This window comes from Equus quagga, chromosome 8, assembly GCF_021613505.1.
Source record: "Equus quagga isolate Etosha38 chromosome 8, UCLA_HA_Equagga_1.0, whole genome shotgun sequence".
Lineage (NCBI taxonomy): Eukaryota > Metazoa > Chordata > Mammalia > Perissodactyla > Equidae > Equus > Equus quagga.
In genome coordinates, this window is record NC_060274.1 from 101900992 (window position 1) to 101911746 (window position 10755).

Genomic DNA, 10755 nt, shown 5'->3' on the forward strand with positions numbered 1-10755 from the left:
TTGATACCTTTTCACCATTAAAATATATCAGCAGACGTGTCTGCACGTGACAGTGTAAAAAAGTTTTATGTCAAATGAAAAGTTTTGTTTATTCCAAACCACCACTGTAAGGAATAAAGTTTAGCTTCCATACATGGAAAGAGTTAATAATTATCCCTCTACTATAGAGATTTTAAAATACTTATCATAATTTATCATAAAAAAATTAATCCAACCATTTTCAAGTAAAGCCGGAAATTCTTGCTTCCCATTTCTAGAATAGCTTCTGGAACAATGCTGTGCACACAGTATAGATCTTAATAAACATTTGCTGAGTGAAAGTAAGATAAACTACTATCTCTTGGGAAGAACTGGCTTTATTCCTAGTATATCTTTTAACAAACTACTAATCTTCCTGGATCGTGAATGTTAATTATATTAACACCTGCCTCATGTCACTTTACGCTTCTAGAGCAAATATATAGTGAAACTTCTTTGATGGCATTTGTTGAAAAACTTTTTATAAAGTAGACTAAGGAAACCACAATCAGGAATACTTAGGTCTTTTGATTCCCAACAAGAAGTTCTATTTTCATGTTCTTAATATTACATTTTAAAAAACGCAGTTAGACTATTTCGGTTGACAATTCCACATCCTTTTCAACTTATCATTTATCCAAAACTCTTAATTTCTTTAGACTTTTGGAAAAGAAAAAAAAAACTTTTTGGTGTTTTAGGTGATTTAAAAGTATACTGTGTTGGTGGTGAATGACTATTGATGACTGTGTTAAGTGCATCCGTACCGTAAGTGAAATGTAATTATTTCTGTGTACCATATGGAGTAACCAAGGTCATTGTTTTTGACAATTTTGTTTGAAATTCATATATCTTATTTCAAAGGATAGCATAATATCTGCATTATGCTGGAAAAAAATAGACCTTTGGAGAATACTTAAATAAAACACATGCATGCTTGAACAGGACGACATGGCTGACTGTTGCCCTTTTTTCTTAGGCTTCCTTCCATTCCAAAATCTGGGATGTGCCACGTTCATAATACACATTTGGGAGAATCCTGTAACATGCACAAACTCAAAGAACCCATTGATTGTGAGTCATCTTTAAATCTAGTCTAACTCAGTGAAGGCAGCAGCTTTCTGCCAGCAGTGGCAATTTAGGCAGAGACTTCAATAGAAAAGTTCATATCATTTAAAGATAAAAGTGCCAGTGCTTTAAATGGTCATTTTTGGAAATATCTTGGCAACTGCAACTCCACAGCTACTAACTATGATAATTTAAGTATATTACCAGGTTTTTCTTGTCATTAGAAAAAAAGGTAGTAGAGTTAAAATCAGTTGTTTTTTATATGTGATTCTTTCAAATACATGTGATTCTTTCAAATACTTTTTTATATGTGATTCTCTCTATGCTGTGTGACCCACAGTTTATTAGTCTGTACCTTACATGCCACTTGCCTCTTGGAGAGTGTGGATCAGAGAGAAGTGAGACTGGTGACTGGACCTTATATACTTCTTGACCACCACTACTTGGGTTAAGCAAAGGGAAGCTCTGAGGTAATAACGTTGGTCAGAACTCAATTAGATTCTTCGTCAAAGACTCTTTTCTATCTAGGGAAATAGACAGGGTGATTTATTTGTCTAGCTATATGTATGTGTCTATATAAGTGTATGTTTATATCTATATATATTTATTCATTGGCATATACATGGATTTTTATTCATTTCTTTGAAAATGTGCACATACGATGGTTTCTCTTGAATAGGGGACAAAAAGCAAGGAAATGTTAAGAGATTATTAGAAGGGAAAAGACAGACTAAATCATTTAGTACAGAAGTGATTTTAACTGGTGATAACTAGTGATCCTCTTGGTGGCTAGTCTCCATTTTCTTGTTGTTGCTAGTTATTTTCCTTTACAGTTCTTGATTTATTACGATGCAAATCCTGCCTCAAAAAGATTCCAGGGAGTCAGCCCAGTGGCATAGTGGTTAAGTTTCTGCCCTCTGCTTTGGCGGCCTGGGGTTTGCAGGTTTGGATCCAGAGCATGGACCTAGCACTGCTCATCAAGCTACACTGTGGCGGCATCCCACATAAAATAGAAGAAGATTGGCATAGATGTCAGCTCAGTGACAATCTTCCTCAAGCAAAAAGAGGAAGATTGGCAACAGATGTTAGCTTAGAGCCAATCTTCTTCACCAAAAAAAAAAGAAAAAGAAAAAGAAAAAAGATTCCACGCACCTCCCTATTCCTTCAACTTAGTTGCAATGTTGACTTGGAAATAGCCTCAGGGAGTTATATCAATGTCTGCCAGCAGCATTGCTCCAAAAGAATAAAAAGGGGTTCTTTTATTAAATAGATGACTCCTCAGAGAGGAACAAGGCATCTCCTCTTCCTTAGAGTGTTATTAGGGTGTTTGTTTTATTAACTCACGGGTACAAGAATGACTCTTGCTCTGTGCTGTGTAAACTTCATCAGAATTTTCAACACAATTGAGTAAGCACACAGTATTTTTTTAAAAAATAAGAGTTTAAACTGTGTCTACCTGAGCTGGTTGTGTTTAGGGTAGTAAAACATTCTCAAAATGGTAAAACTTTTTATTTTTAATGAATTATTACTTTTGAAAAGCACATTTGCTTAAGACAATTATAAAATATTTTTATTGCAAAAAGCTTTTGATGGAAATAATATTAGATCTATATTGTACCTTTTAGTCCCTTGCTTGACTGTCTGCCTTATTTTTCTTTCTTTCTCTTCAAGCACTAAAATCATTCTTTTAATAGATTCTTCTCCTCCTTTCTCTAATCATTTTTGCTCTAGTTCTGCTGTGGAAACCTACTCGGTAACTACTCTTCATTCTACAGCTAACTCAAATTATTGAGTACACAGGATGGGCCAGACATTGTGATAGGTGCTGGAGAAATGGAGATTAAGAATTCAGTCCAAACCCTCCTCAAAGGGTAATATAGTGGAAAATAGCTTGAAGTACTCTGTTTCACACTGCTATTCATAATCTTACAGTACAAGTATTCTCCTTTCTGCCATACTGGCAGGTATTTTTCCTCTTCAATCGCCTGAAGACATCTCTTCAACAGAAGCTACATCAAGATATTGTTCTTAAAGTACTTTCTAAAATCTTCCCATCACATCATTAAAATCCTCTTTCTGTAGGCCATGGTCCTCTTTCTACGGGACGAGGGGATCCAGGAAAGAGCACATGAATCTCTACCTACTGCTTGGAGAAAGATTGGAAAACAAGACAAGACAAAACAAAACAGAAAAGGATGCAGAACTTCACACTCATGATTTGAGCATGGCAAAAAACTAGCCTTTCCCAATTACCCACTCTGCCCTTCCCAGCATAGTTTCAGGGGATGCAAAGAAAGCTATAAAAATAGTTTTGCATGAGGAGGACCACACAATGCTGCCGTGAATCCAAACACTCCACCTCAAATAAGTTCATCTGATTCATCCCTTTGAAACATCTGAGAGAATGGGGCAACAGAGTAGTCAGTCTAGAAAGAAGGGTAAGTTTATGATCAGCAGCGCTCGCTAAAAAGGTGGGCTTAAGAGACCTATGTCAGTTTCAAGGCGTGGGGCTGGCTGAAGAAGGGTATTAAAGCGCGGTTACCAAAGACGCAGAGAGAAATTTGGAGGAACCCTAGCAGCAATGATGAGGGGGTTAACAAGGACTTCAAGGTGGTAGAAAGGTGTCCTTGGGCTTTAATTCTAATTGATAATTAAACATTCTTTATTTTGATCAAGTTAATTCCTTTGTTAGAGCTATAAATTGTAACATCAAAAAGTATTTATCTTAGCCTATCATCAGTTTTTAATATTCAAGCACCAATAAATTGCTCAGAGATCTTCCAGATTCCTTGTACAACAGAGAACAAAACACTAAAAGAGCAGAATAAGGAACTGGTATTGAGAAATGGGAAAGAGAGTTGAAAGAGCCAAAGCATGGACCTTGACCTTGGGTAGATGAATCTGTTAAAATTTCCCAATCACAGGCACTGGACATAAAAATTTCAAAAGTAAAAATGTCATGCACATCACAATTTTACATAGGACTTAATCTGGACTTAATGAGCATTATTTTTATTTCCAGCCAACCTAGTAAGGAACCAATGTACAAACCACAGACGGAAAATCCAAATGCATCCTTTTCAATACACAGTTCCCTTCTTCTATAGATTCACAGTGGACACTAAATAATAATGATTAGAACAACCATGAAAAGATAACAACGACTGCTAACTTTTTTTTTGGTGAGGAAGATTGGCCCTGAGCTAACATCTGTTGCCAGTCTTTCTCTGTTTTGCTTGAGGAAGATTGTCACTGAGCTAACATCTGTGCTAATCCTCCTCTCTTTTGTATGTGGGATGCTGCCTTAGCACGGCTTGATGGGCAGTGCGTAGGTCTGCACCTAGGATCTGAATTTGCGAACACCACGCGCTAAAGCAGAGCACGAGAGAACCCAGACACTACACCACTAGGCTGGCCCCAGTGACCGCTAACTTTTATTGGGTCCTAAATATATGCAAGGCACTGTGCTAATCATTTTACACGTATCAATCCGTTAGGTAATTGTATTAGCCACATTTCTGTTGAGAAAAACTTTAACAATGGAAAATGATGGGTCTGGATTTTCCTAATTCATATAACATAAAATTTTTAATTAAATCTTATATTTCTGTGATAGAGTTCTATTTTGTAGAAATATTGATGTTATGTCTTCTTTTAGAGTAAAACAGAAATTAAAGGAAACGGGGGCAAGAGGAAGCCTGGTTATGGCCATTATCTCTTGGTTGCAATGTCATTTTCAAAGACAATCAATTTTTTTTCCTATTTTCTTCTGTATAAATTTTTTTCTTATCATGAAAAATGTGCTGCTAACTATTCCTGATTGACTAATGGTGAATTAAAACAAAAATGGAATCTAGCTGGGAAATATACTGCTATCTTAATTGACAAAGATTTTTCCAACAACTCCATATTGGCACAGCATACACATTGAGTTAATTTTCCAGTAACAGAGAGAATTATGTTTGAGCATCCATCATCTCTCACTTGCTCCCCTTTTTGAACAAGGCCTGCCAAAATTTTCAAGGTTGTTGATCGGGGCTGTAGTTATAACCTGAGGCATCTAATTGGCCCATAGTCCAAATCCTGGAGGCTTATAGTAACGGGACAGAAATATTTTGGAATTAAGGTCAGTAACGACAATTCCCATTCTTCATTATCTTTTGTATCTTCCTCAAATTCTTGCAGGCAAAAATTCCAGAGGATGACAGTGAAGTGCCTATTGGCATTTAATACCACATGCAAAATAAAGTGCAGAGAGATTCAGAGAGGCAAAAAAAATGCATAATTCAGTATCCCAAATTAATATGATACAATTAAAAATACTCTTAGGTTTTTCCATCTTCACGAATCCAATATTTTTCTGCAGGTCATTGATATCTTTTATTTGCTCTTAATAAAATAGAAAGCTTCAATAAAGGTGTAAACACAGACATTTGATTTATACAGAACTGTAGAAAATTTAATGTACCTTTTAAAATGGTACTTGGGATATAACTACTTGTCATAAAACTTCTTCTTTAGGTTTCATCGTTTGCTTGTTTTATGTTTCAAAATCACTTTGGCCCATTAATAATATCTCTTTACCTTGCATCTCAATCTTTCCTTTCCTACTTCTCAATAGGTAAATGTGTTATTCACCATGAGTATTAACATTGTGTCCAAAATTCTTTTTACAAGAAAACTTAAGGTGAAATAATGATTAGAAAGAAATGCATATAAAAGTCAATAGTATATATGGTTTATCATTGTCAAATCCTACTGAAGATGATGATAAATTATAAAAATTTGCTTCAATGAAATAATAAAACTTCTTCAAATTGTCTTAAAGAAAGATAAAAATTCTCATTTCTGTTTTTTCCAAAGCAGGAATACATAGCAGGTAAACTCTAATATAAAAATCAAACTATACTTTGAAAAGGAGATGTATATAACATCAGATAGCTCCGCTAAGGTCTAAAACAAAATGCATTTATTTACCCAAGTGTGCACCAGCCCACTAATGAGAGACTAAGAGAGAAATGAGGCCATGAGTGATTGGAGGAACCTGAAATCATATATCATTTGGAAGACAGAGAGTCTGAAAGAACATAAGAATTCAATATCATGTCTGTTTCTTTGGCTATCTTACTTAGAATTCAGTTCATTAGCAAAGAATCTGAGAATTTAGTTGGATTATGCTGCAATTTTTTGCATTAGACATAGATTACGAATTTTGTAGGATTATCTGAAATTCATTCAAGACATTTCCCCCATCATCTATAGCCTCAAATTATAATAAGCATCTCAATCTAAACTTAGACTAAATCTTAAAATGATTATAAAAAACTCAATTTTGGAGAACAAGGTTACGGCCATCATTCAAAAAGTGAGGGTATAAATGCCTCAGTTTGTGTATCTGAGTATCTCTGATTCTGATTAAATATGTTTCTATAATAATCCCTGACCGTAATCAAAATTTAAATACAAATGAACTTTAGAATGACTGTTTATTTCAAATTAGTTGTACTTCTCTTCCATTTCTTTTCATAACAGAGAAAAATATATTCAATGGCCAAAATGTATTATAAGAGCATAGCCTCAACAAATCGTTTTTCACAATATAAGAGAAAGCCAAACAAATAAGCTGACTTAAACATCCAATGCGTTTTGCATAATAGAAACATATAATGTAAAATATTACTCTAAAAATACAAGTTCTTAGGTAATTTCTTGTATGTATATTTCTACTTTTAATCATATATTACCATACCATTTATATAGTGGTTTTGTTATGAAATCTCTTTTATGTCTCAGATGAAACTCAGGAGAGAAAATGTTGGCGAGACGGAGAGAAAACACACACACACACACACACACACACACACACACTGAGACAGGCAGAATGTCGAGTTCCATTTATTTAACTTCTCAATGAAAATAGAGTTTTAATGAACTGTGGAAGGAAACTTTCTTGTTCATAATCATTATATCTTCTGGTGGTTTTTTTCCTTGTTGATTGTAGAAAATTATAATGTAGCTGTGTCTAGGCTTTTAAATGAATCTTTCTGAAAAGAACTATCAAAAGTAGCATTCTTAGGATTTCCAAACAGCATTATCCTTTTTCTAAAGCTTAAACGCGTAGAATGCCTGAACTTGCATTAGCTGATAGAGGGAAGAAATAAGATGGCAGTGATTTGAGGGCACACATGAAAGAGAGAGACTCATTGTTTATTACTCTGCAAATCTATTGAGAATCTGTGCCTTTTAGGTTACTTTTAAGTAAAGCAGCAGAGAGATTTTCTTAAAATTTAATCCATTTCTTAGCTAAATTTGTTTTGAACTTTAATGTAATTGTATCTGATAGTGGGGTTGCAAAAAGCAAACTATCCTATTTTATTACCGTGAAACTAAAAAGGACACCAAGAACTTCAAATTCTTGTTTTCCAAATGTATCTATGAGCTTCTTCCCTATTCTCCTCCCTACTTTTCAAGTGGCTAAGCCACTTTCTTTAGGCTTCCTAATTTGTAAGGATTGCAGATGTGTACATGTGCCCACATTCTCCAGTCCGTGTTAATCACTGACTCTATGTGGAGAACTGGGGACACCAAGAGGAAGGAAGCAAGTCTCCTCACTAAAAGGGAATGTTAAATGCATCCTGAAAATTAAATAGTCTGACATGCAACTCAAGAAAATTGTTTTAAGCTCCATTGATGGAAAAAGTGCCTGCAGCTTAAAATTACATAAATTTCGAGAGAATTTTCTAACAAGAAAGAGATTCTTTTGAAGGCATGATTCTTGCATTATACTTCAGCTATGATGAAAACAATACTGCCAAGCAGCATAATGAAATTCAGACCGTGGCCATTGCCATTCTACTCATTCATTTGCTTTGTGAGCACATTGTACACTCCAGGTACTGTGCTAGGTGCTGGAAGAAACAGTAACAAGATCCCACCCTTGCTGGTATCCTGGGAGAGGAAAAATCATTTTCCCTCTACACTTCTGAGTTCTTGACTGAAATCCACTGTAACAAGCAGATTAACAAGAGAAAAACAAACAGAAGTTTGTTAACATGTATACCTCACGTATAGATGGGAGTTGCTCAGGGAAACCGAACAACTGTCCAAGGTGGCCTAGAATTTAGGATTAAATATCATCTCAATAGGGAAAGGAGAGAGGGGAGGTAGACCTCTTAGGGTAAGAGTAAATGATTTCCAGGAAGGAGGAAGAGATGGGAGGTATGACAGTTTGTGACAAAGTTTGTCTGGGTGTAGTGTTGACTTCTAGTCTTCCTCTCCCCTGACAAGTCCATCCTCCCTGGTGGATGAAACTCCCCCAGGCAGGCATCTGTAACAACTGAGGTCCTTTTGGAGGACTTAGCTCTAGGCAGATAAGGAGAATTCAGAGACAATCTCTCCCTGCATTTGTTGTTTTTCAAGTGCCTACAACTCAAAAGTATGGATATACCAAAGGGGCATATTTTGGGATGGCAAGTCTTGAACTCCTGCGGTCATATTTTGGGGTAGCACGTTCTACTACCCTTCAGGATTTACAGTCTACTTGTTGACTTGGACCCAACACAAGTAGAAATATAATTGAGCAAATTAAGTTCCTAGAGAGATGCATTCTAGGAAAAAACTTCAGGGTGTTGAGATCCACAGTGAAATGGTGGTGGGAAGAGGATGCTCCCCAGGTGGTGGGGAGTTGAAGAAAAGGCCTCTAGGAAAAGACACGTGAGACCTGCAGAAGGAAGCGACAGCCACGCAAAGAGCATTCCAGGCCTGGGAAGCCCACATACGTTTGCCCTGGGAATATAAAGAACCACGCTATTTGATTTCAGTAAAATACATGGGTTTTCATTTTTCCCTTCTATTACATGCTTCAGGCCTTTACATGATTTGGGAGCCAAATTTTTCTGGATGTTTCAAAGAAATCAGCTGTTTATCATTCTTCATTCTTATTTCTTTCACTTTCATGGTTAAGTCCCAAAATAAAGGTCTTTCAGTGAAAATGACAGCTAACATTTATTCATTAAGCAACCAACCCACGCCATTCACTTCCTTGCAATTCTCTGCAACAACTTTGCCTCTGGTGTTAGGATAACCATTTTCCAAGGGAACTGAGGTCAAGGGAAGTTAAACAGCTTGCCTCAGGCCACAGCACTGGTAAATGATCAAGAAGGGATTCAAAGTTAGGTCTGACTGCAAAAGCCTGGTACTTCCCCTCTAACAGAGTCTCTCATTTTGTTAACAACAAAATTAAGTAGTATTCAATCTGCATAAACACACAATTCTGGATTTCCTCACTTTTTAAAGGCAACAAGTTTAGGAACATCTTGTGACTTGCCGATAACTGTACTATTGGGTTTTCAACACTGAAATGAGTAGTATTTTTATCAGCCCCGACTCATTCATTCTCTTCTTCTTCTTTTTTTTCTCTTTTTTGGTAAGGAAGACTGGCCCTGAGCTAACATCTGTTGCCAATCTTCCTCTTTTTCTTTTTCTTTTTTTTGTTTTTTGCTTAAGGAAGATTGTCACTGAGCTAATATCTGTGGCAATCTTCTTCTATTTTTTGTATGTGGAATGCCACCACAGCCTGGCTTGAGCAGTGCGTAGGTCTACAGCCAAACCCCTGAAATCCAGGCCACCTAAGCAGAGCATGCAAACTTAACCACTAGCCACTGGGCCGGACCCCATTCATTTACTTTATTAATTCAACAAATATTGATTCAGTACTGCTCTTCTAGACACTTGAAATAAAACAGTGAACAAGACACATATGATCCCGTCATCACAGTGCTTGTGTGTAACTGAAAAAACTATCATTAAGCAAATAAACACACAGACCATATTACTGAGTCGTAAGTGTCCGGTGACCCCCAAGTGGGTCCTTTGCCCAGAGCTGCGCATGCCAACAGAACAAGACCAGGTTTGGAATAGCAGAGAAAAAAACGTTATTCATTGATCAATGAATGGAGGAGGCAGAGCCGTGCTCTAAAACACCTTCTCCCTGAAGGGAAGGTGAGCAGGGTTCTTATAGGATGTGAAGGGGGAGGGGTTTTGGCATCATCGTCCGGAGCAGGGGCATTTGGGGCATGCGCAGATCTTCCCTTCTTGCGCCCGGCACCTTTTACACACATTTCCTTTTGCACGGCACCCCGTCACCATTTTGGACCTTTCTGGTTTGGACTGATTCTGTGGTGTGGCCATCGGCAATGTTCTGCCTTGGTTCCTATAAGCAAACACAACTTGAAAACAAAGCATTAGATATGGAAATTTGTTAGGGACTTCCCTGGGCGACAATAATACATAATTGCCAATTATGTTAAGTCCCATAATGGAAAATAATGAGGTTCTACAAAAGAGATAACAGAGGGTCTTCATTAAGATTCAAGGCCCAGAAAAGTTCTCTTGGAGGAAGTGACACTTATTGGGGTGCAAAGGAGAAGTGGGAACTATCCAAGAAGGGGAGACAAACACTCAGGGCAGACCCTAGAAGCAAAATTGTGATCCGTAAGATGGAAAAGTCCTGGTAACATTTGAAAACCTGTGTGGTTGAGCCACAGTGAGTGAGGCGGCGAGTGACCACAGATTGGAAAGTGGACATGGCAAAAGACGTGTATCAATTCATAGACCCTTCCACTTAAGGATTTTGGACTTTGTCCTTGGTCCAATGAGAAAGCATGAAGAGTT